The sequence below is a fragment of the Gorilla gorilla genome, chromosome 6, assembly GCF_029281585.2.
Source record: "Gorilla gorilla gorilla isolate KB3781 chromosome 6, NHGRI_mGorGor1-v2.1_pri, whole genome shotgun sequence".
In the NCBI taxonomy this organism is placed as follows: domain Eukaryota; kingdom Metazoa; phylum Chordata; class Mammalia; order Primates; family Hominidae; genus Gorilla; species Gorilla gorilla.
Genome location: NC_073230.2, coordinates 84,756,522 through 84,780,162, shown reverse-complemented (window position 1 = coordinate 84,780,162; position 23,641 = coordinate 84,756,522). Strand labels below are relative to the sequence as shown.

Below are 23,641 nucleotides of genomic sequence, written 5' to 3'. Positions count from 1 at the left end.
GGGGGCGAAGCTTGCAGTGAGCCGAGACTGCACCACTGCACTCCAGCCTGGGCGACAGAGCCAGACTCCGTCTCAAAAAAAAAAAAGAGATCAGGGTGGGAGGACTTGCTCTTTTGCCCAGGCTGGTCCTCCTGGCCTCAATCAATCCTCCCACCTCGGCCTCCCAAAGTGTTGGGATTACAGGCATGAGCCACTGTGCCCTGCCATTCTTTTCACAGCTGGATAACCTTGAGGGTGGATAACTCGGTGTTTTCGTTTTTCACTGCTGTAGAGAGCAGAACTCTGAGCGTGGTACTTTAGCATTGTTTCCTCCTGGTGGTTCTATATGCAGAGCACTATGCTGGCTGTATTTGGGGTGCATTTGCCATTTTATGGGATCCTTGCAACAACCCTGACAGGACCTGGGACTCAAGCTAAGTCAGGTTGTGTCTTGGTTGAGGGTGGTCACTACCTCTCTCCATAAACCAGGGGCTACCCCTTAAGAACCTCCCAGAGAGTTCTCTCAGGATACTCCCACTAAGGTGGGAGGACTGCTTGAGTCTAGGCGCTTGAGGTTGCTGTGAGCTGTGACTGTGCCACTACACTCCAGCCTGGGAGACAGAGAGACCTGTCCCCCCCAAAAAAAAAAAAAAGCCCATTTCTGGTTCCATCTCAGAAATTCAGCTCTAGCATCCTAAAGGGAGGACCTGGAATGTAGAATATCCTAGATTCTTTCAGATGATGATGAAGGGGCCTGGAGATACTGGCCGTCCCTGGGCTATTCACCCTCTAGCTCCTGCCTTCCAGGGCTAAAGACGAGTCAGGTACTGAGAATCCACAAGACAAACGCAGAGGAAGTACCGTGGGACTCCAGAGGAGGGCAAGATTACTGCATGTCTTGGCAGAGCATCAAGGAGGACTTCCCCTATCAAGATCTCTAGAGGAGGGAAAAGGAGGAGGAGGAGATGGCATACGCTCTGGCTCTGCAGGCTGGGCAGGATTTCAACCAGCAGGGAGGGTGGGATGGGCGTCATAGGCAGCTGCCGGAGCAGACAGGCTGAAGAGCTTGTGGATGGCAGGAACAGGGCGTCCCAGGAGCTGAGCAGGATGGTGACACGGTGGCCAAGGCTGCTCACACTCCACCAGCGGCGGGTTGGCGGGGGGGTCCCTGGAGCCTGCTGCTGGGCCCAGATTCTGATTTTTTTTAATTAAGTTTTTATTTTATTTTGAGACGGAGTCTTGCTCTGTCGCCCAAGCTGGAGTGCAGTGGTGTGATCTCGGCTCACTGCAACCTCTCTGGCCCAGGTTCAAGCAATTCTGCCTCAGCCTCCCGAGTAGATGGGACTACATGCACGCCACTACCACAGCCAGATAATTTTTGTATTTTTAGTAGATGGGGTTTCTCCATGTTGGTCAAGCTGGTCTCAAACTCCTAACCTCAAATAATCTGCCCGCCTTGCCCTCCCAAAGTGCTGGGATTACAGGCGTGAGCCACCGCACCCGGCCCAGATTCTGCATTTTCTAGTCAGCTTCCCAGCAATGCCTGAGCTGCAGGTGCACATGAAGTAGGAGTGACGTGAAGGCAGGGACCACTCGGATGCTAGAGACCAGAGATGGGGTGGCGTGAGTAGGAGGGGGGATGACAGGGACATGGAGGAGAAACAGCATCTCCCAGCCCCATTTCTGCCACCCAGAACTCCATTAGGAAGTTGTCAGTGTGGATGAAACTCACCACACCTCTACTTCCAAGCTCCAATTATCCGTCCTCCCATCCTTCTGGCCACCTCCTCACACAGAACTCCTGTCCTCCTCTGTGAGGAAAAAAAGACCAGTGGCTGCAATGTATGGTGTTAAGGACCAAAATGATGTGGCCAAGGCCTTTGCCACGGGAAGCCAAGAACCAGTCTTTGTTTTTTGTTTTGTTGAGACGGAGTCTCGCTTTGTCGCCCAGGCTGGAGCGCAGTGGCAAGCTCTCGGCTCACTGTAACCTCTGTGTTATGAGTAAAATGTTTATTCAGAAACAAAATGCTTCTTCCCCAGTACTGCAACGAAAAATCAGCATTTAGACAAAGAAGTTTTCTCAGTAAGGTAATTTTACTTTCTGGAGAAAAGAGGGAAGCAATTTTTATCCTTTATGCAGCTTGTCCTTGCTACTGTGTGTTGTCTCCATTGACTGGAGCTAGAAATTACAATTTAAACTGAACCTGTTTGGCTAACAACTTAAAACACTGCTAAATAGGTAAAACTAATGGAGAATAAAGAAAAAGAGGAAGTTGCTTATGAAAAGACATAGAAAAGTTATAACATTTCCTGCCGGACGCGGTGGCTCACACCTCTAATCCCAGCAGTTTGGGACGCTGAGGTGGGCGGATCACGAGGTCAGCAGATCGAGACCATCCTGGCTAACACAGTGAAACCGCGTCTCTACTAAAAAAATACAAAAAATTAGCTGGGCATGGTGGCACACGCCTGTAGTCCCAGCTACTTGGGAGGCTGAGGCAGGTGAATCGCTTGAACCTGGGAGGCAGAGGCTGCAGGGAGCTGAGATTGTGCCACTGCACCCCAGCCTGGGCAACAGAGTGAGAGACTGTCAAAAAAAAAAAAAAAAAAAAAAAAAGGGCATTCCAAAATAAGGAACGCAGCAAGCTAACACATCCCTCTGAGCACAGCCAGAAAACATACCTTGGTTTAAGTACAAGAACATAGACTGTACTATGTTCCTGTAAGCATATGTAGCACAAATATATTGTTTAAAGTACAAGGACATAGACTGTACTTACTCTTTTCTATCTAACAGCTACACAGTATAGGGCTTAACAGTTATTAGCACAAAGCAAGGAGGTCTCAAGGAAGCTAGTTTTTAAAAGAAATTATTTCTAAAACTTATCATTTATTCATTATGAAGAAGGGAAAATTTGAAAAGGAAACTTTTAACATTGTACACTCCGCCTCACGGGATCAAGAAATTCTCCTGCCTTAGCCTCTCGAGCAGCTGGGATTACTGGCACCCACGGAGAGACCGCTCTCAGGCAGCGGCTGGGACTCTTCAGGCCACCGGGGAGCCAAAGGCGGGGCCTGGGAGGCCTCACTTCGAGGAGCCTGGGGCCTACAAAGGCTGCCAGGAGCTGGGCAGGAGCTGGGCCGAACGTGGCTGTTGCGAGGCAGGACCTGGGCCGGCAGGCGCAGCCGGCAAGGAGAGCTGGGCCTCGAGATGCTGGCTGGAAACACTTCTGGGCCTGGAGAGGATGGCCAGAGGCGAGAGCTGGGCCCGTGGAGGCTGCCCACAGGCAGAACATGAGCCTGGCCTGAGGCGGCCATGCTGAGGCAAGAGCTGGGCCTGGCGGGGGTCCACTATGAGGAGGCAGAGGCTGTGCCTCTACTCCACGGGCCTACGACAGGCAGGAGCTGGGCTTGGCGAGGCTGACTTCAGGACACTTTGGGCCCGCACAGGCCATCGGCGGGGGGGCAGGAGCTGGGCCCTGAAGGGGCTCACTTGAGAGCCTTGGATGGGAGACGCCGTCGGGGCGGGCGGGAGCTGGGCCTGGAGAGGCCACCTGAGGCTTGAGCTGGGCCTCCAGAGCCCACTGTGAGGCAGGCGCTGGGCTTGTCAACGCCACCGGGAGGCTGGCAGGAACACGGCCGGGTAAGGCCTCCGTGAGGCAAGAGCTGGGCCCGGAGAGGCCGCTGCGAGGCCACAGGTGGGCCTGGGGAGCTGGGCTGGAGGAGGTTTCGGGCCTACAAAGGCCGCCGGGAGCTCGGCATGAGCCGAGTCAGAAGCGGCTGTCTGCAGTCGGGGGCTGGGCATGGAGGCGCAGCCGCGAGAGAGCGCCGGGCCTGGAGAGGAGGCCGGGAGGCAGCCGTCGGGCCGTGGGGGTGGCTTGCCGACTTGGGCCTGCAGAGGCCACCACGAGGGAGAAGCCGGGCCTCTGAAAGAGACCGTTGCGAGGGACGAGCCGGGCCTAAAGAGGCCGTCGGGACGCAGGAGCCGGGCCCGCGGAGGCCGCCGAAAGGCAGGAGCCTGGCCTGGGGGAGGTCGCGGTGAGGCACGAGATGAGCCCAAAGAGGCCGTCGGGAGGCAGGAGCCGGGTCTGTCAGGGCTGCCGCGAGGCAGGCGGCAACGTGGTCCGGGGAGACCGACGCGAGGCAAGAGCCGGGCCCGGAGAGGCCGCTGTCACGCAGGAGCTGCGCCTCTCCAGGCCGCCGGGGAGCCGAAGGCGGGGCCTGAGAGGCCTCACTTCGAGGAGCCTGGGGCCTACAAAGGCTGCCAGGAGCTGGGCAGGAGCTGAGCCGAACGTGGCTGTTGCGAGGCAGGAGCTGGGCCGGCAGGCGCAGCCGGGAGGGAGAGCTGGGTCTGGAGAGGCTGGCTGGAAACAGTTCTGGGCCTGGAGAGGCTGGCTGGAAACACTTCTGGGCCTGGAGAGGATGGCCAGAGGCGAGAGCTGGGCCCGTGGAGGCTGCCCACAGGCAGAACATGAGCCTGGCCTGAGGCAGAAACGCTAAGGCAAGAGCTGGGCCTGGCGGGGGTCCACTGTGAGGAGGCAGAGGCCGTGCCTCAAGTCCAGGGGCCTACGACAGGCAGGAGCTGGGCCTGGCGAGGCCAACTTCAAGACGCTTTGGGTTCGCACAGGCCATTGGTTGGGGTGCAGCAGCTGGGCCCTAGAGGGGCCCATCTGAAATAGCCTTGGGCCGGGAGATGCTGCTGGGGCAGGCGGGAGCTGGGCCTGGAGAGGCCACCGCGAGGCGTCAGCTGGGCCTCAAGAACCCAGTGTGAGGCAGGCGCTGGGCTTGTCGAGGTTGCCGGGAGGCCGGCAGGAACACGGACGGGGAAGGCCTCCGTTGAGGCAAGAGCTGGGCCCGGGGAGGCCGCTGCGAGGCCACTGGTGGGCCTGGAGAGCTGGGCTGGAGGAGGTTTCGGGCCTACGAAGGCCGCCGGGATCTGGGCACAAACCGAGTCAGAAGCGGCTGTCTGCAGGCTGGGGCTGGGCGTGGAGGCGCAGCCGTGAGAGAGCGCTGGGCCTCGAGAGTAGGCCGGGAGGCAGCCACCGGGCCGTGGTGGCGGCTTGCCGACTTGGGCCCGCAGAGGCCACCACGAGGGAAAAGCCGGGCCTCTGAAAGAGGCCGTTCAGAGGGACGAGCCGGGCCTAAAGAGGCCATCGGGACGCAGGGGCTGGGCCCGCGGAGGCCACCGAAAGGCAGGATCCTGGCCTGGGGAGGCCGCGGTGAGGCACGAGATGAGCCCAAAGAGGCCGTCGGGAGGCAGGAGCTGGGCCTGCCGGGGCTGCCGCGAGGCAGGCGGCAACGTGGCCCAAGGAGGCGGACGCGAGGCAAGAGCCGGGCCCAGAGAGGCCGCTGTCAGGCAAAAGCTGGGCCTCTCCAGGCCGCCGGAGAGCCGAAGGCAGGGCCTCCTTCGAGGAGCCTGGGGCCTACAAAGGCTGCCAGGAGCTGGGCAGGAGCTGGGCCGAACGTGGCTGTTGCGAGGCAGGAGCTGGGCTGACACGCGCAGCCGGCAAGGAGAGCTGGGCCTGGAGAGGCGGGCTGGAAACAGTTGTGGGCCTGGAGAGGCTGGCTGGAAACAGTTCTGGGCCTGGAGAGGCTGGCTGGAAACACTTCTGGGCCTGGAGAGGATGGCCAGAGGCGAGAGCTGGGCCCGTGGAGGCTGCCCACAGGCAGAACATGAGCCTGGCCTGAGGCAGAAACGCTAAGGCAAGAGCTGGGCCTGGCGGGGGTCCACTGTGAGGAGGCAGAGGCCGTGCCTCAAGTCCAGGGGCCTACGACAGGCAGGAGCTGGGCCTGGCGAGGCCAACTTCAAGACGCTTTGGGTTCGCACAGGCCATTGGTTGGGGTGCAGCAGCTGGGCCCTAGAGGGGCCCATCTGAAATAGCCTTGGGCCGGGAGATGCTGCTGGGGCAGGCGGGAGCTGGGCCTGGAGAGGCCACCGCGAGGCGTCAGCTGGGCCTCAAGAGCCCAGTGTGAGGCAGGCGCTGGGCTTGTCGAGGCTGCCGGGAGGCTGGCAGGAACACGGACGGGGAAGGCCTCCGTTGAGGCAAGAGCTGGGCCCGGGGAGGCCGCTGCGAGGCCACTGGTGGGCCTGGAGAGCTGGGCTGGAGGAGGTTTCGGGCCTACGAAGGCCGCCGGGATCTGGGCACAAACCGAGTCAGAAGCGGCTGTCTGCAGGCTGGGGCTGGGCGTGGAGGCGCAGCCGTGAGAGAGCGCTGGGCCTCGAGAGTAGGCCGGGAGGCAGCCACCGGGCCGTGGTGGCGGCTTGCCGACTTGGGCCCGCAGAGGCCACCACGAGGGAAAAGCCGGGCCTCTGAAAGAGGCCGTTCAGAGGGACAAGCCGGGCCTAAAGAGGCCATCGGGACGCAGGGGCTGGGCCCGCGGAGGCCGCCGAAAGGCAGGATCCTGGCCTGGGGAGGCTGCGGTGAGGCACGAGATGAGCCCAAAGAGGCCGTCGGGAGGCAGGAGCTGGGCCTGCCGGGGCTGCCGCGAGGCAGGCGGCAACGTGGCCCAAGGAGGCGGACGCGAGGCAAGAGCCGGGCCCAGAGAGGCCGCTGTCAGGCAAAAGCTGGGCCTCTCCAGGCCGCCGGAGAGCCGAAGGCGGGGCCTCCTTCGAGGAGCCTGGGGCCTACAAAGGCTGCCAGGAGCTGGGCAGGAGCTGGGCCGAACGTGGCTGTTGCGAGGCAGGAGCTGGGCTGACACGCGCAGCCGGCAAGGAGAGCTGGGCCTGGAGAGGCTGGCTGGAAACAGTTCTGGGCCTGGAGAGGCTGGCTGGAAACAGTTCTGGGCCTGGAGAGGCTGGCTGGAAACCCTTCTGGGCCTGGAGAGGATGGCCAGAGGCGAGAGCTGGGCCCGTGGAGGCTGCCCACAGGCAGAACATGAGCCTGGCCTGAGGCGGCCATGCTGAGGCAAGAGCTGGGCCTGGCGGGGGTCCACTATGAGGAGGCAGAGGCTGTGCCTCTACTCCACGGGCCTACGACAGGCAGGAGCTGGGCTTGGCGAGGCTGACTTCAGGACACTTTGGGCCCGCACAGGCCATCGGCGGGGGGGCAGGAGCTGGGCCCTGAAGGGGCCCACTTGAGAAACCCTTGGACGGGAGACGCCGTCGGGGCGGGCGGGAGCTGGGCCTGGAGAGGCCACCGTGAGGCTTGAGCTGGGCCTCCAGAGCCCAGTGTGAGGCAGGCGCTGGGCTTGTCAAGGCCACCGGGAGGCTGGCAGGAACACGGCCGGGTAAGGCCTCCGTGAGGCAAGAGCTGGGCCCGGGGAGGCCGCTGCGAGGCCACAGGTGGGCCTGGAGAGCTGGGCTGGAGGAGGTTTCGGGCCTACAAAGGCCGCCGGGAGCTCGGCATGAGCCGAGTCAGAAGCGGCTGTCTGCAGTCGGGGGCTGGGCATGGAGGCGCAGCCGCGAGAGAGCGCCGGGCCTGGAGAGGAGGCCGGGAGGCAGCCGTCGGGCCGTGGGGGTGGCTTGCCGACTTGGGCCTGCAGAGGCCACCACGAGGGAGAAGCCGGGCCTCTGAAAGAGACCGTTGCGAGGGACGAGCCGGGCCTAAAGAGGCCGTCGGGACGCAGGAGCCGGGCCCGCGGAGGCCGCCGAAAGGCAGGAGCCTGGCCTGGGGGAGGTCGCGGTGAGGCACGAGATGAGCCCAAAGAGGCCGTCGGGAGGCAGGAGCCGGGTCTGTCAGGGCTGCCGCGAGGCAGGCGGCAACGTGGTCCGGGGAGACCGACGCGAGGCAAGAGCCGGGCCCGGAGAGGCCGCTGTCACGCAGGAGCTGCGCCTCTCCAGGCCGCCGGGGAGCCGAAGGCGGGGCCTGAGAGGCCTCACTTCGAGGAGCCTGGGGCCTACAAAGGCTGCCAGGAGCTGGGCAGGAGCTGAGCCGAACGTGGCTGTTGCGAGGCAGGAGCTGGGCCGGCAGGCGCAGCCGGGGGGGAGAGCTGGGTCTGGAGAGGCTGGCTGGAAACAGTTCTGGGCCTGGAGAGGCTGGCTGGAAACACTTCTGGGCCTGGAGAGGATGGCCAGAGGCGAGAGCTGGGCCCGTGGAGGCTGCCCACAGGCAGAACATGAGCCTGGCCTGAGGCAGAAACGCTAAGGCAAGAGCTGGGCCTGGCGGGGGTCCACTGTGAGGAGGCAGAGGCCGTGCCTCAAGTCCAGGGGCCTACGACAGGCAGGAGCTGGGCCTGGCGAGGCCAACTTCAAGACGCTTTGGGTTCGCACAGGCCATTGGTTGGGGTGCAGCAGCTGGGCCCTAGAGGGGCCCATCTGAAATAGCCTTGGGCCGGGAGATGCTGCTGGGGCAGGCGGGAGCTGGGCCTGGAGAGGCCACCGCGAGGCGTCAGCTGGGCCTCAAGAACCCAGTGTGAGGCAGGCGCTGGGCTTGTCGAGGTTGCCGGGAGGCCGGCAGGAACACGGACGGGGAAGGCCTCCGTTGAGGCAAGAGCTGGGCCCGGGGAGGCCGCTGCGAGGCCACTGGTGGGCCTGGAGAGCTGGGCTGGAGGAGGTTTCGGGCCTACGAAGGCCGCCGGGATCTGGGCACAAACCGAGTCAGAAGCGGCTGTCTGCAGGCTGGGGCTGGGCGTGGAGGCGCAGCCGTGAGAGAGCGCTGGGCCTCGAGAGTAGGCCGGGAGGCAGCCACCGGGCCGTGGTGGCGGCTTGCCGACTTGGGCCCGCAGAGGCCACCACGAGGGAAAAGCCGGGCCTCTGAAAGAGGCCGTTCAGAGGGACGAGCCGGGCCTAAAGAGGCCATCGGGACGCAGGGGCTGGGCCCGCGGAGGCCACCGAAAGGCAGGATCCTGGCCTGGGGAGGCCGCGGTGAGGCACGAGATGAGCCCAAAGAGGCCGTCGGGAGGCAGGAGCTGGGCCTGCCGGGGCTGCCGCGAGGCAGGCAGCAACGTGGCCCAAGGAGGCGGACGCGAGGCAAGAGCCGGGCCCAGAGAGGCCGCTGTCAGGCAAAAGCTGGGCCTCTCCAGGCCGCCGGAGAGCCGAAGGCAGGGCCTCCTTCGAGGAGCCTGGGGCCTACAAAGGCTGCCAGGAGCTGGGCAGGAGCTGGGCCGAACGTGGCTGTTGCGAGGCAGGAGCTGGGCTGACACGCGCAGCCGGCAAGGAGAGCTGGGCCTGGAGAGGCGGGCTGGAAACAGTTGTGGGCCTGGAGAGGCTGGCTGGAAACAGTTCTGGGCCTGGAGAGGCTGGCTGGAAACACTTCTGGGCCTGGAGAGGATGGCCAGAGGCGAGAGCTGGGCCCGTGGAGGCTGCCCACAGGCAGAACATGAGCCTGGCCTGAGGCAGAAACGCTAAGGCAAGAGCTGGGCCTGGCGGGGGTCCACTGTGAGGAGGCAGAGGCCGTGCCTCAAGTCCAGGGGCCTACGACAGGCAGGAGCTGGGCCTGGCGAGGCCAACTTCAAGACGCTTTGGGTTCGCACAGGCCATTGGTTGGGGTGCAGCAGCTGGGCCCTAGAGGGGCCCATCTGAAATAGCCTTGGGCCGGGAGATGCTGCTGGGGCAGGCGGGAGCTGGGCCTGGAGAGGCCACCGCGAGGCGTCAGCTGGGCCTCAAGAGCCCAGTGTGAGGCAGGCGCTGGGCTTGTCGAGGCTGCCGGGAGGCTGGCAGGAACACGGACGGGGAAGGCCTCCGTTGAGGCAAGAGCTGGGCCCGGGGAGGCCGCTGCGAGGCCACTGGTGGGCCTGGAGAGCTGGGCTGGAGGAGGTTTCGGGCCTACGAAGGCCGCCGGGATCTGGGCACAAACCGAGTCAGAAGCGGCTGTCTGCAGGCTGGGGCTGGGCGTGGAGGCGCAGCCGTGAGAGAGCGCTGGGCCTCGAGAGTAGGCCGGGAGGCAGCCACCGGGCCGTGGTGGCGGCTTGCCGACTTGGGCCCGCAGAGGCCACCACGAGGGAAAAGCCGGGCCTCTGAAAGAGGCCGTTCAGAGGGACAAGCCGGGCCTAAAGAGGCCATCGGGACGCAGGGGCTGGGCCCGCGGAGGCCGCCGAAAGGCAGGATCCTGGCCTGGGGAGGCTGCGGTGAGGCACGAGATGAGCCCAAAGAGGCCGTCGGGAGGCAGGAGCTGGGCCTGCCGGGGCTGCCGCGAGGCAGGCGGCAACGTGGCCCAAGGAGGCGGACGCGAGGCAAGAGCCGGGCCCAGAGAGGCCGCTGTCAGGCAAAAGCTGGGCCTCTCCAGGCCGCCGGAGAGCCGAAGGCGGGGCCTCCTTCGAGGAGCCTGGGGCCTACAAAGGCTGCCAGGAGCTGGGCAGGAGCTGGGCCGAACGTGGCTGTTGCGAGGCAGGAGCTGGGCTGACACGCGCAGCCGGCAAGGAGAGCTGGGCCTGGAGAGGCTGGCTGGAAACAGTTCTGGGCCTGGAGAGGCTGGCTGGAAACAGTTCTGGGCCTGGAGAGGCTGGCTGGAAACCCTTCTGGGCCTGGAGAGGATGGCCAGAGGCGAGAGCTGGGCCCGTGGAGGCTGCCCACAGGCAGAACATGAGCCTGGCCTGAGGCGGCCATGCTGAGGCAAGAGCTGGGCCTGGCGGGGGTCCACTATGAGGAGGCAGAGGCTGTGCCTCTACTCCACGGGCCTACGACAGGCAGGAGCTGGGCTTGGCGAGGCTGACTTCAGGACACTTTGGGCCCGCACAGGCCATCGGCGGGGGGGCAGGAGCTGGGCCCTGAAGGGGCCCACTTGAGAAACCCTTGGACGGGAGACGCCGTCGGGGCGGGCGGGAGCTGGGCCTGGAGAGGCCACCGTGAGGCTTGAGCTGGGCCTCCAGAGCCCAGTGTGAGGCAGGCGCTGGGCTTGTCAAGGCCACCGGGAGGCTGGCAGGAACACGGCCGGGTAAGGCCTCCGTGAGGCAAGAGCTGGGCCCGGGGAGGCCGCTGCGAGGCCACAGGTGGGCCTGGAGAGCTGGGCTGGAGGAGGTTTCGGGCCTACAAAGGCCGCCGGGAGCTCGGCATGAGCCGAGTCAGAAGCGGCTGTCTGCAGTCGGGGGCTGGGCATGGAGGCGCAGCCGCGAGAGAGCGCCGGGCCTGGAGAGGAGGCCGGGAGGCAGCCGTCGGGCCGTGGGGGTGGCTTGCCGACTTGGGCCTGCAGAGGCCACCACGAGGGAGAAGCCGGGCCTCTGAAAGAGACCGTTGCGAGGGACGAGCCGGGCCTAAAGAGGCCGTCGGGACGCAGGAGCCGGGCCCGCGGAGGCCGCCGAAAGGCAGGAGCCTGGCCTGGGGGAGGTCGCGGTGAGGCACGAGATGAGCCCAAAGAGGCCGTCGGGAGGCAGGAGCCGGGTCTGTCAGGGCTGCCGCGAGGCAGGCGGCAACGTGGTCCGGGGAGACCGACGCGAGGCAAGAGCCGGGCCCGGAGAGGCCGCTGTCACGCAGGAGCTGCGCCTCTCCAGGCCGCCGGGGAGCCGAAGGCGGGGCCTGAGAGGCCTCACTTCGAGGAGCCTGGGGCCTACAAAGGCTGCCAGGAGCTGGGCAGGAGCTGAGCCGAACGTGGCTGTTGCGAGGCAGGAGCTGGGCCGGCAGGCGCAGCCGGGGGGGAGAGCTGGGTCTGGAGAGGCTGGCTGGAAACAGTTCTGGGCCTGGAGAGGCTGGCTGGAAACACTTCTGGGCCTGGAGAGGATGGCCAGAGGCGAGAGCTGGGCCCGTGGAGGCTGCCCACAGGCAGAACATGAGCCTGGCCTGAGGCAGAAACGCTAAGGCAAGAGCTGGGCCTGGCGGGGGTCCACTGTGAGGAGGCAGAGGCCGTGCCTCAAGTCCAGGGGCCTACGACAGGCAGGAGCTGGGCCTGGCGAGGCCAACTTCAAGACGCTTTGGGTTCGCACAGGCCATTGGTTGGGGTGCAGCAGCTGGGCCCTAGAGGGGCCCATCTGAAATAGCCTTGGGCCGGGAGATGCTGCTGGGGCAGGCGGGAGCTGGGCCTGGAGAGGCCACCGCGAGGCGTCAGCTGGGCCTCAAGAACCCAGTGTGAGGCAGGCGCTGGGCTTGTCGAGGTTGCCGGGAGGCCGGCAGGAACACGGACGGGGAAGGCCTCCGTTGAGGCAAGAGCTGGGCCCGGGGAGGCCGCTGCGAGGCCACTGGTGGGCCTGGAGAGCTGGGCTGGAGGAGGTTTCGGGCCTACGAAGGCCGCCGGGATCTGGGCACAAACCGAGTCAGAAGCGGCTGTCTGCAGGCTGGGGCTGGGCGTGGAGGCGCAGCCGTGAGAGAGCGCTGGGCCTCGAGAGTAGGCCGGGAGGCAGCCACCGGGCCGTGGTGGCGGCTTGCCGACTTGGGCCCGCAGAGGCCACCACGAGGGAAAAGCCGGGCCTCTGAAAGAGGCCGTTCAGAGGGACGAGCCGGGCCTAAAGAGGCCATCGGGACGCAGGGGCTGGGCCCGCGGAGGCCACCGAAAGGCAGGATCCTGGCCTGGGGAGGCCGCGGTGAGGCACGAGATGAGCCCAAAGAGGCCGTCGGGAGGCAGGAGCTGGGCCTGCCGGGGCTGCCGCGAGGCAGGCAGCAACGTGGCCCAAGGAGGCGGACGCGAGGCAAGAGCCGGGCCCAGAGAGGCCGCTGTCAGGCAAAAGCTGGGCCTCTCCAGGCCGCCGGAGAGCCGAAGGCAGGGCCTCCTTCGAGGAGCCTGGGGCCTACAAAGGCTGCCAGGAGCTGGGCAGGAGCTGGGCCGAACGTGGCTGTTGCGAGGCAGGAGCTGGGCTGACACGCGCAGCCGGCAAGGAGAGCTGGGCCTGGAGAGGCGGGCTGGAAACAGTTGTGGGCCTGGAGAGGCTGGCTGGAAACAGTTCTGGGCCTGGAGAGGCTGGCTGGAAACACTTCTGGGCCTGGAGAGGATGGCCAGAGGCGAGAGCTGGGCCCGTGGAGGCTGCCCACAGGCAGAACATGAGCCTGGCCTGAGGCAGAAACGCTAAGGCAAGAGCTGGGCCTGGCGGGGGTCCACTGTGAGGAGGCAGAGGCCGTGCCTCAAGTCCAGGGGCCTACGACAGGCAGGAGCTGGGCCTGGCGAGGCCAACTTCAAGACGCTTTGGGTTCGCACAGGCCATTGGTTGGGGTGCAGCAGCTGGGCCCTAGAGGGGCCCATCTGAAATAGCCTTGGGCCGGGAGATGCTGCTGGGGCAGGCGGGAGCTGGGCCTGGAGAGGCCACCGCGAGGCGTCAGCTGGGCCTCAAGAGCCCAGTGTGAGGCAGGCGCTGGGCTTGTCGAGGCTGCCGGGAGGCCGGCAGGAACATGGACGGGGAAGGCCTCCGTTGAGGCAAGAGCTGGGCCCGGGGAGGCCGCTGCGAGGCCACTGGTGGGCCTGGAGAGCTGGGCTGGAGGAGGTTTCGGGCCTACGAAGGCCGCCGGGATCTGGGCACAAACCGAGTCAGAAGCGGCTGTCTGCAGGCTGGGGCTGGGCGTGGAGGCGCAGCCGTGAGAGAGCGCTGGGCCTCGAGAGTAGGCCGGGAGGCAGCCACCGGGCCGTGGTGGCGGCTTGCCGACTTGGGCCCGCAGAGGCCACCACGAGGGAAAAGCCGGGCCTCTGAAAGAGGCCGTTCAGAGGGACGAGCCGGGCCTAAAGAGGCCATCGGGACGCAGGGGCTGGGCCCGCGGAGGCCGCCGAAAGGCAGGATCCTGGCCTGGGGAGGCCGCGGTGAGGCACGAGATGAGCCCAAAGAGGCCGTCGGGAGGCAGGAGCTGGGCCTGCCGGGGCTGCCGCGAGGCAGGCGGCAACGTGGCCCAAGGAGGCGGACGCGAGGCAAGAGCCGGGCCCAGAGAGGCCGCTGTCAGGCAAAAGCTGGGCCTCTCCAGGCCGCCGGAGAGCCGAAGGCGGGGCCTCCTTCGAGGAGCCTGGGGCCTACAAAGGCTGCCAGGAGCTGGGCAGGAGCTGGGCCGAACGTGGCTGTTGCGAGGCAGGAGCTGGGCTGACACGCGCAGCCGGCAAGGAGAGCTGGGCCTGGAGAGGCTGGCTGGAAACAGTTGTGGGCCTGGAGAGGCTGGCTGGAAACAGTTCTGGGCCTGGAGAGGCTGGCTGGAAACTCTTCTGGGCCTGGAGAGGATGGCCAGAGGCGAGAGCTGGGCCCGTGGAGGCTGCCCACAGGCAGAACATGAGCCTGGCCTGAGGCGGCCATGCTGAGGCAAGAGCTGGGCCTGGCGGGGGTCCACTATGAGGAGGCAGAGGCTGTGCCTCTACTCCACGGGCCTACGACAGGCAGGAGCTGGGCTTGGCGAGGCTGACTTCAGGACACTTTGGGCCCGCACAGGCCATCGGCGGGGGGGCAGGAGCTGGGCCCTGAAGGGGCCCACTTGAGAAACCCTTGGACGGGAGACGCCGTCGGGGCGGGCGGGAGCTGGGCCTGGAGAGGCCACCGTGAGGCTTGAGCTGGGCCTCCAGAGCCCAGTGTGAGGCAGGCGCTGGGCTTGTCAAGGCCACCGGGAGGCTGGCAGGAACACGGCCGGGTAAGGCCTCCGTGAGGCAAGAGCTGGGCCCGGGGAGGCCGCTGCGAGGCCACAGGTGGGCCTGGAGAGCTGGGCTGGAGGAGGTTTCGGGCCTACAAAGGCCACCGGGAGCTCGGCATGAGCCGAGTCAGAAGCGGCTGTCTGCAGTCGGGGGCTGGGCATGGAGGCGCAGCCGCGAGAGAGCGCCGGGCCTGGAGAGGAGGCCGGGAGGCAGCCGTCGGGCCGTGGGGGTGGCTTGCCGACTTGGGCCTGCAGAGGCCACCACGAGGGAGAAGCCGGGCCTCTGAAAGAGACCGTTGCGAGGGACGAGCCGGGCCTAAAGAGGCCGTCGGGACGCAGGAGCCGGGCCCGCGGAGGCCGCCGAAAGGCAGGAGCCTGGCCTGGGGGAGGTCGCGGTGAGGCACGAGATGAGCCCAAAGAGGCCGTCGGGAGGCAGGAGCCGGGTCTGTCAGGGCTGCCGCGAGGCAGGCGGCAACGTGGTCCGGGGAGACCGACGCGAGGCAAGAGCCGGGCCCGGAGAGGCCGCTGTCACGCAGGAGCTGCGCCTCTCCAGGCCGCCGGGGAGCCGAAGGCGGGGCCTGAGAGGCCTCACTTCGAGGAGCCTGGGGCCTACAAAGGCTGCCAGGAGCTGGGCAGGAGCTGAGCCGAACGTGGCTGTTGCGAGGCAGGAGCTGGGCCGGCAGGCGCAGCCGGGAGGGAGAGCTGGGTCTGGAGAGGCTGGCTGGAAACAGTTCTGGGCCTGGAGAGGCTGGCTGGAAACACTTCTGGGCCTGGAGAGGATGGCCAGAGGCGAGAGCTGGGCCCGTGGAGGCTGCCCACAGGCAGAACATGAGCCTGGCCTGAGGCAGAAACACTAAGGCAAGAGCTGGGCCTGGCGGGGGTCCACTGTGAGGAGGCAGAGGCCGTGCCTCAAGTCCAGGGGCCTACGACAGGCAGGAGCTGGGCATGGCGAGGCCAACTTCAAGACGCTTTGGGTTCGCACAGGCCATTGGTTGGGGTGCAGCAGCTGGGCCCTAGAGGGGCCCATCTGAAATAGCCTTGGGCCGGGAGATGCTGCTGGGGCAGGCGGGAGCTGGGCCTGGAGAGGCCACCGCGAGGCGTCAGCTGGGCCTCAAGAGCCCAGTGTGAGGCAGGCGCTGGGCTTGTCGAGGCTGCCGGGAGGCCGGCAGGAACACGGACGGGGAAGGCCTCCGTTGAGGCAAGAGCTGGGCCCGGGGAGGCCGCTGCGAGGCCACTGGTGGGCCTGGAGAGCTGGGCTGGAGGAGGTTTCAGGCCTACGAAGGCCGCCGGGATCTGGGCACAAACCGAGTCAGAAGCGGCTGTCTGCAGGCTGGGGCTGGGCGTGGAGGCGCAGCCGTGAGAGAGCGCTGGGCCTCGAGAGTAGGCTGGGAGGCAGCCACCGGGCCGTGGTGGCGGCTTGCCGACTTGGGCCCGCAGAGGCCACCACGAGGGAAAAGCCGGGCCTCTGAAAGAGGCCGTTCAGAGGGACGAGCCGGGCCTAAAGAGGCCATCGGGACGCAGGGGCTGGGCCCGCGGAGGCCGCCGAAAGGCAGGATCCTGGCCTGGGGAGGCCGCGGTGAGGCACGAGATGAGCCCAAAGAGACCGTCGGGAGGCAGGAGCTGGGCCTGCCGGGACTGCCGCGAGGCAGGCGGCAACGTGGCCCAAGGAGGCGGACGCGAGGCAAGAGCCGGGCCCAGAGAGGCCGCTGTCAGGCAAAAGCTGGGCCTCTCCAGGCCGCCGGAGAGCCGAAGGCGGGGCCTCCTTCGAGGAGCCTGGGGCCTACAAAGGCTGCCAGGAGCTGGGCAGGAGCTGGGCCGAACGTGGCTGTTGCGAGGCAGGAGCTGGGCTGACACGCGCAGCCGGCAAGGAGAGCTGGGCCTGGAGAGGCTGGCTGGAAACAGTTCTGGGCCTGGAGAGGCTGGCTGGAAACAGTTCTGGGCCTGGAGAGGCTGGCTGGAAACCCTTCTGGGCCTGGAGAGGATGGCCAGAGGCGAGAGCTGGGCCCGTGGAGGCTGCCCACAGGCAGAACATGAGCCTGGCCTGAGGCGGCCATGCTGAGGCAAGAGCTGGGCCTGGCGGGGGTCCACTATGAGGAGGCAGAGGCTGTGCCTCTACTCCACGGGCCTACGACAGGCAGGAGCTGGGCTTGGCGAGGCTGACTTCAGGACACTTTGGGCCCGCACAGGCCATCGGCGGGGGGGCAGGAGCTGGGCCCTGAAGGGGCCCACTTGAGAAACCCTTGGACGGGAGACGCCGTCGGGGCGGGCGGGAGCTGGGCCTGGAGAGACCACCGTGAGGCTTGAGCTGGGCCTCCAGAGCCCAGTGTGAGGCAGGCGCTGGGCTTGTCAAGGCCACCGGGAGGCTGGCAGGAACACGGCCGGGTAAGGCCTCCGTGAGGCAAGAGCTGGGCCCGGGGAGGCCGCTGCGAGGCCACAGGTGGGCCTGGAGAGCTGGGCTGGAGGAGGTTTCGGGCCTACAAAGGCCGCCGGGAGCTCGGCATGAGCCGAGTCAGAAGCGGCTGTCTGCAGTCGGGGGCTGGGCATGGAGGCGCAGCCGCGAGAGAGCGCCGGGCCTGGAGAGGAGGCCGGGAGGCAGCCGTCGGGCCGTGGGGGTGGCTTGCCGACTTGGGCCTGCAGAGGCCACCACGAGGGAGAAGCCGGGCCTCTGAAAGAGACCGTTGCGAGGGACGAGCCGGGCCTAAAGAGGCCGTCGGGACGCAGGAGCCGGGCCCGCGGAGGCCGCCGAAAGGCAGGAGCCTGGCCTGGGGGAGGTCGCGGTGAGGCACGAGATGAGCCCAAAGAGGCCGTCGGGAGGCAGGAGCCGGGTCTGTCAGGGCTGCCGCGAGGCAGGCGGCAACGTGGTCCGGGGAGACCGACGCGAGGCAAGAGCCGGGCCCGGAGAGGCCGCTGTCACGCAGGAGCTGCGCCTCTCCAGGCCGCCGGGGAGCCGAAGGCGGGGCCTGAGAGGCCTCACTTCGAGGAGCCTGGGGCCTACAAAGGCTGCCAGGAGCTGGGCAGGAGCTGGGCCGAACGTGGCTGTTGCGAGGCAGGAGCTGGGCTGACACGCGCAGCCGGCAAGGAGAGCTGGGCCTGGAGAGGCTGGCTGGAAACAGTTCTGGGCCTGGAGAGGCTGGCTGGAAACAGTTCTGGGCCTGGAGAGGCTGGCTGGAAACCCTTCTGGGCCTGGAGAGGATGGCCAGAGGCGAGAGCTGGGCCCGTGGAGGCTGCCCACAGGCAGAACATGAGCCTGGCCTGAGGCGGCCATGCTGAGGCAAGAGCTGGGCCTGGCGGGGGTCCACTATGAGGAGGCAGAGGCCGTGCCTCTAGTCCAGGGGCCTACGACAGGCAGGAGCTGGGCTTGGCGAGGCCGACTTCAGGACGCTTTGGGCCCGCACAGGACATCGGCGGGGGGGCAGGAGCTGGGCCCTGGAGGGGCCCACTTGAGAAACCCTTGGACGGGAGATGCCGTCGGGGCGGGCGGGAGCTGGGCCTGGAGAGGCCACCGTGAGGCTTGAGCTGGGCCTCCAGAGCCCAGTGTGAGGCAGGCGCTGGGCTTGTCAAGGCCACCGGGAGGCTGGCAGGAACACGGCCGGGTAAGGCCTCCGTGAGGCAAGAGCTGGGCCCGGGGAGGCCGCTGCGAGGCCACAGGTGGGCCTGGAGAGCTGGGCTGGAGGAGGTTTCGGGCCTACAAAGGCCGCCGGGAGCTCGGCATGAGCCGAGTCAGAAGCGGCTGTCTGTAGTCGGGGGCTGGGCATGGAGGCGCAGCCGCGAGAGCGCGCCGGGCCTGGAGAGGAGGCCGGGAGGCAGCCACCGGGCCGTGGTGGCGGCTTGCCGACTTGGGCCCGCAGAGGCCACCACGAGGGAAAAGCCGGGCCTCTGAAAGAGGCCGTTCAGAGGGACGAGCCGGGCCTAAAGAGGCCTTCGGGGCACAGGAGCTGGGCCTGCAGAGGCCACCAAAAGGCAGGAGCCTGGCCTAGGGGAGGCCACGGTGAGGCATGAGATGAGCCCAAAAGGCCGTTGGGAGGCATGAGCGGGGCCTGTCTGGGCTGCCGCGAGACAGGCAGCAATGTGGCCCGGGGAGGCCGACATGAGGTAAGAGCGGGGCCCAGAGAGGCCGCTGTCAGGCAGGATTTGGGCTTCTCCAGGCCGTCGGGGAGCCGAAGGCAGGGCCTGGGAGGCCTCACTTCGAGGAGCCTGGGGCCTACAAAGGCTACCAGGAGCTGGGCAGGAGCTGGTCCGAACGTGGTTGTCGTTAGGCAGGGGTTGGACCACTGGACGCGGCCCGGATGGAGAGTCGGGCCTGGAGAGGGCCACTGGAAACAGTTCCGGGCCTGGAAAGGATGCCAGCAGTCAAGAGCCAGGTATGGATAGACCACCAAAAGGCAGGAGCTTGGCCTGATGTGGCTAGGATGAGGCAAGAGCTGGTTCCGGGGGTGCTGGTGTGGGGCAGAGGCCGTGCCCCTAGAGGCCTACAACAGGCAGGAGCTGGGCCTGGTGAAGCCAACTTCAGGATGCTTTGGGTGGGCCCGCAGAGGCCATCAGCAGCAGGCAGGAGCTGGGTCTAGAGGGGTCATCGTTCAGTAAGGGAGCTTTGGGCCGGGAGACACCGTCGGGGTGGGCGGGAGCTGGGTCTGGAGAGGCCACCGCGAGGCACAAGCTGGGCCTACAGGGACCAGCGTGAGGCAGGAGCTGGGCTTGTGGAGGCTGCCCGGAGGCCGGCACGAGCCCGGTCGTGGAAGGCCGCCGTGAGGCGAGATCTGGGCCTGGAAAGGCCGCTGTGAGGCAAGAGGCGGGCCTGGAGAGCTGGACTGGAGCAGGCTTTGGGCCGATGTAGGTTGCCGGGAGCTGGGCAGGAGCCAAGTCAAAGGAGGCTGTTCGGAGGCAGGAGCTGGGCCTGTGGGCGCAGCCATGAGCAAATAGCGGGGCCCGGAGAGGAAGCCGGCAGGCAGCAACTGGGCCGGGGGAGGCCGATTTGAGGAAGTTCTGGGCCTGGAGATGTCGCCAGAAGGGAAAAGCTGCGCCTCAAGAGGCCGCGGTGAGGCAAAGCCAGGCCCAAAAAGGCCATCGGGATGCAGGAGCTGGGCCTGCAGAGGCTGCCGAAAGGTGGGAGAATGGCCTGGGGAGGCCACGGCGAGGCACGAGATGAGCCTCTTTAAGAGGCCCTCGGCAGGCAGGAGCTGGGCTTGCCAAGGCTGCCGCGAGGCAAGTGGAAACATGGCCTGGGGAGGCCAACGTGAGGCCACAGCTCGGCCAGGAGAGGCCTTGGTCATGGCTCTGGCGTTGGGGACCCTGCTCAAGTACATCCAAGAGGACCCTTCCCACACCAGTCTTTATAGTGGTCAAGTGCAGCAGCCACTTAGCACCCAAGGCATGTGCCACAGCTGGCATTTCATCACAATCAACAATAAGTGGTAGCTTGAGTCATTGTGAGGTCACTTCCTGGAAATCAACAGCATCCCATGTCCCATTGGCAAGGAGCTCAGCACAGCCCCTTGGATAACCAAACCTATGCCCAAATCCCATCTGTGTGGGTCTGTCTCCTGGGGCCCTTCCCAGCATCAACTCTGTATTAGTCAGGGTCCAATCAGGAGACATAAACCACTCAAAAGTCCAAAGTCCTAAAATTTAATACAGACAATTATTCATTATAACAGGGGAACAGCATAATGAGAAATTGGCTAGCACAAAGTAAAGAGAATTCTAGAGAATATAGGACTAGCCAAAGTCAGGCATCGTGGCTCATGCCAGCATTTTAAGAAGCCAACGCAGGAGGATTGCTTGAGGCCAGGAGCTAGAGACCGGCCTGGGCAACACAGTGAGACCCTGTCTCTATCCAAAAAAAGAAAAATATTAGCTGGTTGTGGTGGTGCATACTCATAATCCCAGCTACTTGGGAAGCTGAAGTGGGAGGGTAGTTTGAGCCTGTGAGGTCAAGGCTGCAGTGAGTCATGATTATGGCACTATAGTCAAGCCTGGGTGACAGAGCAAGACCCTGTCTCAAAGAACAAAACAACAACAACAACAATTTACAGACAGAAAAGAAATAGGGTTAATAAGGTATAAGGAAAGATGCTGAAATGTGACAAAGTAATATGACGGCTTTCATCCATTTAAAATCATCAAACAAAAAATAACTTATTAAATTATAATACCCTGTGCTGGCAAAGATGCAGTGAAATGGGCACTTTCTTATACAATAAGGTGTGTTTAAACTGTATATAAGCCTTTCAGGGTAAAGCTTCCAATTTTTTATTTATTTATTTATTTTTTGAGATGGAGTTTCATTCTCATTGCCCAGGCTGGAGTGCAATGGTGTGATCTCGGCTCACTGCAACCTCCACCTCCTGGGTTCAAGTGATTCTCCTGCCTCAGCCTCTGAGTAGCTGGGATCACATGTGTGTGCCACCACACCCAGCTGATTTTGTATTTTTAGTAGAGACGGGGTTTCTCCATGTTGGTCAGACTGGTATTGCACTCCAGAACTCAGGTGATCCACCCACCTCAGCCTCCCAAAGTGTTGGGATTACAAGGCGTGAGCCACCACATCTGACCGGCAATTTTTTTTAATAATAGAGACACTGTCTCACCATACTGTCTCCTCCAAGTCCTGGGGTCAAGCAATCCTCCTGCCTTGGCCTCCCAAAGTGCTGGGATTATACCTGGGAGGCACCCAAAACCTTGTCAATTTACATCAAGGACAATGAGAATGTCTATTCACCATGACTCACAGTAATCTTTCTTCTGGAAATACCTTCGAAGACAACTGAACCTAAACAAAAAGTCATCTTCACAAACACAGTGAAAATCTGGGAGTAACTGAAGACAGAGTGGTTAAGCGAAATAAGAAACAGTTATAAGAAATTAAACTATCTATGGTATGTATAGGCACCTGGTAGAAGGTCAGTTAATGTTAGCTACTACTTTTTGTTGTTTTGAGACAGGGTCACTCTGTCACTCAGACTGGAGTGCAGAGTCCTGATCATGACTCACTGCAGTCTAAGCCTCCCTGGGCTCAAGTGATCCTCCCACCTCAGCCTCCCAAGTAGCTGGGACTACAGGAACATGCCATCACACTAGGCTAATTCATGTATATTTCTGTAGGGATGGTGACTCCCTTGATTTCTGAGGCCTGTCTCAAACTCTTGGCCTTGAGCCATCCTCCTACTTCAGACTCCCAAAGTGTTGTGATTACCGGCATGAGCCACCACACCAGATCAGCTGCTACTTTTATATTATACCACTAAATTCAAAATTATTTGTCATTAAAAATCATCATTTTCAAGGCTATGGAACAATATGTATCCTACAGTATAACTGTAAAAACATATACGGTCATCCCTCGGCATACAGAGAGGATTCGTTCCAGCCCCCCATCTCTGCATATACCAAAATCCATGCATACTCACATTTCGCAGTCAGCCCTTTGGAACCCATGTATAGGAAAAGTCCAAATATTAGTTGGGCATTGTGGCAAGCACATACAGTCTCAGCCACCTGGGAGGCTGAGGTGGGAGGACTGCTTGAGCCTGAGAGGTCGAGGATACAGTCAGCTGTGATAGCACTACCACATTCCAGCCTGGACAACAGAGCAAGACCCTGTCTCAGGAAAAAAAAAAAAAAAAGAAAAAAGGTTAGAAATTGTAATGACGTCTGTTGGGCAAAATTCCATATAAGCAAAGTATAAATTAATGAAGCAATTGGTGATAAATCACTACAATTGACTTTCTGGAGTTTCTGACAATAAAGGTAAGAAAAATGCAAAACAAAGAGACAGAGGGTAAAAAAACAAATTAGGGAAGGATTCTACGTGTTAAATAGGATGACACTGGCCATGTTCATGCAGCAGAGGTATGTCATATTATGACATAACTTCTTGGAAAGAAGTTAGCAGATAAGGAAGTTGACAAAAATGATGAGAGATGCTAAATACTAATAGCGATAGTCAAGTAAACCACGAAGAATTTCCATAACTGACATCAGCAAAGTGGGAATATTGTACAGTGTGTGTTGAAGTTCCTGTACAACATTATTTGCCTTCTGTTTGTAAGGAATGTATTTACTAAAAGTTCTTCTTGCTGTCAAAAAAATATGTGTAAGTCATTAGAACTTATTCTTCTGTTTTTCTACTTTTATCTTCTGGCCATCATCCCCCAGCCTTAATTCGGAAATTTGTTTATTTTTAGAAAATCGAACAAGTGTTTGCTGTGGTGGCTAATACCTCTAGGACGGGAGGCAGGGGTGGAAGGGTCACTTGAGGCCAGGAGTTTGACACCAGCCTGGCCAACAAAGTGAGACCCCATGTCTACAAAACAATTTAAAGAATAGCCAGGTGTCATCATGTATAACTACAGTCCCAGCTACTAAGGAGGCTGAGGCAGGAGGAGCCTTAGCCTAGGAGTTCAAAGCTACGGTGAGCTGTGATTGCACCACTGTACTCCAGCCTGGGTTGCAGAGGAGACCCCATCTCCCAAAACAAAACGAAAGAAAGAAAAGAAGAAAGAAAGAGAAAGAAAGAAAGAAGGAAAGAAAGAAAGAAAGAAAGAAGGAAAGAAAGAAAGAAAATAGGTAAAGTAGCAAGTTGTATGTGGCTTACTCTGAATATGTCTAAACTACATGTTCTCAATCTTTTCGAGTCTTGCATCCCTTTACATTTTTTAACTCTATTGAATATCTCTTAAGACTTTTTCTTTATATAAATAATTATATTAAAATTAGAAAATAACAAAAATTTTAAAATATTCATTACATATTAATAATAAAACCATTTCATGTTGATATAATACAGGACAAATTTTTAAAATATATATTCATTACACATGAATAATAAAACCATTACAAGTTGACATACGTAATACTTTTTTTTTTTTTTTTGGGAAACAGTCTGACTCTTTCACCCACGCTGAAGTGAAGTGGCACGATCTTGACACACTGCAACCTCCGCCACCTGGGTTCAAGCAATTCTCCTGGCTCAGCTTCCCAAGTAGCTGGGATTACAGGCGCCCAACATCATGCCTGGCTAATTTTTGTGTTTTTTTTAGTAGAGATGTGGTTTTGCCATGTTGGCCAGGCTGGTCTCAAAATCCTGACCTCAGGTGATCACCTTGGTCTCCCAAAGTGCTGGGATTACAGGCAAGAGCCATTGCGCCCATGCTAATATATATATTAATATATATGCATGTGTGTACATATATATTTATATAAATATGTAGTGATATATTTATACAACTATATATTTTATATAACTATATATTATGACTATATAAATAT

General features: G+C 62.1%; 1 long non-coding RNA gene across 3 annotated transcripts in view; it reads right to left on the bottom strand.

Annotated features, from left to right (window-relative positions):
* Positions 1-2,836: 2,836 nt before the first annotated feature.
* Positions 2,837-23,641, bottom strand: part of LOC129534737 (uncharacterized) — a 111,428-nt gene continuing 90,623 nt past the window's right edge. For 2 of the 3 annotated variants that reach the window (XR_010134697.1, XR_010134698.1), the window contains one exon: positions 2,837-21,970. This is a non-coding gene — a long non-coding RNA (uncharacterized lncRNA). The remainder of the gene's footprint in view (positions 21,971-23,641) is intronic. The other variant, XR_010134699.1, reaches the window with a different exon arrangement.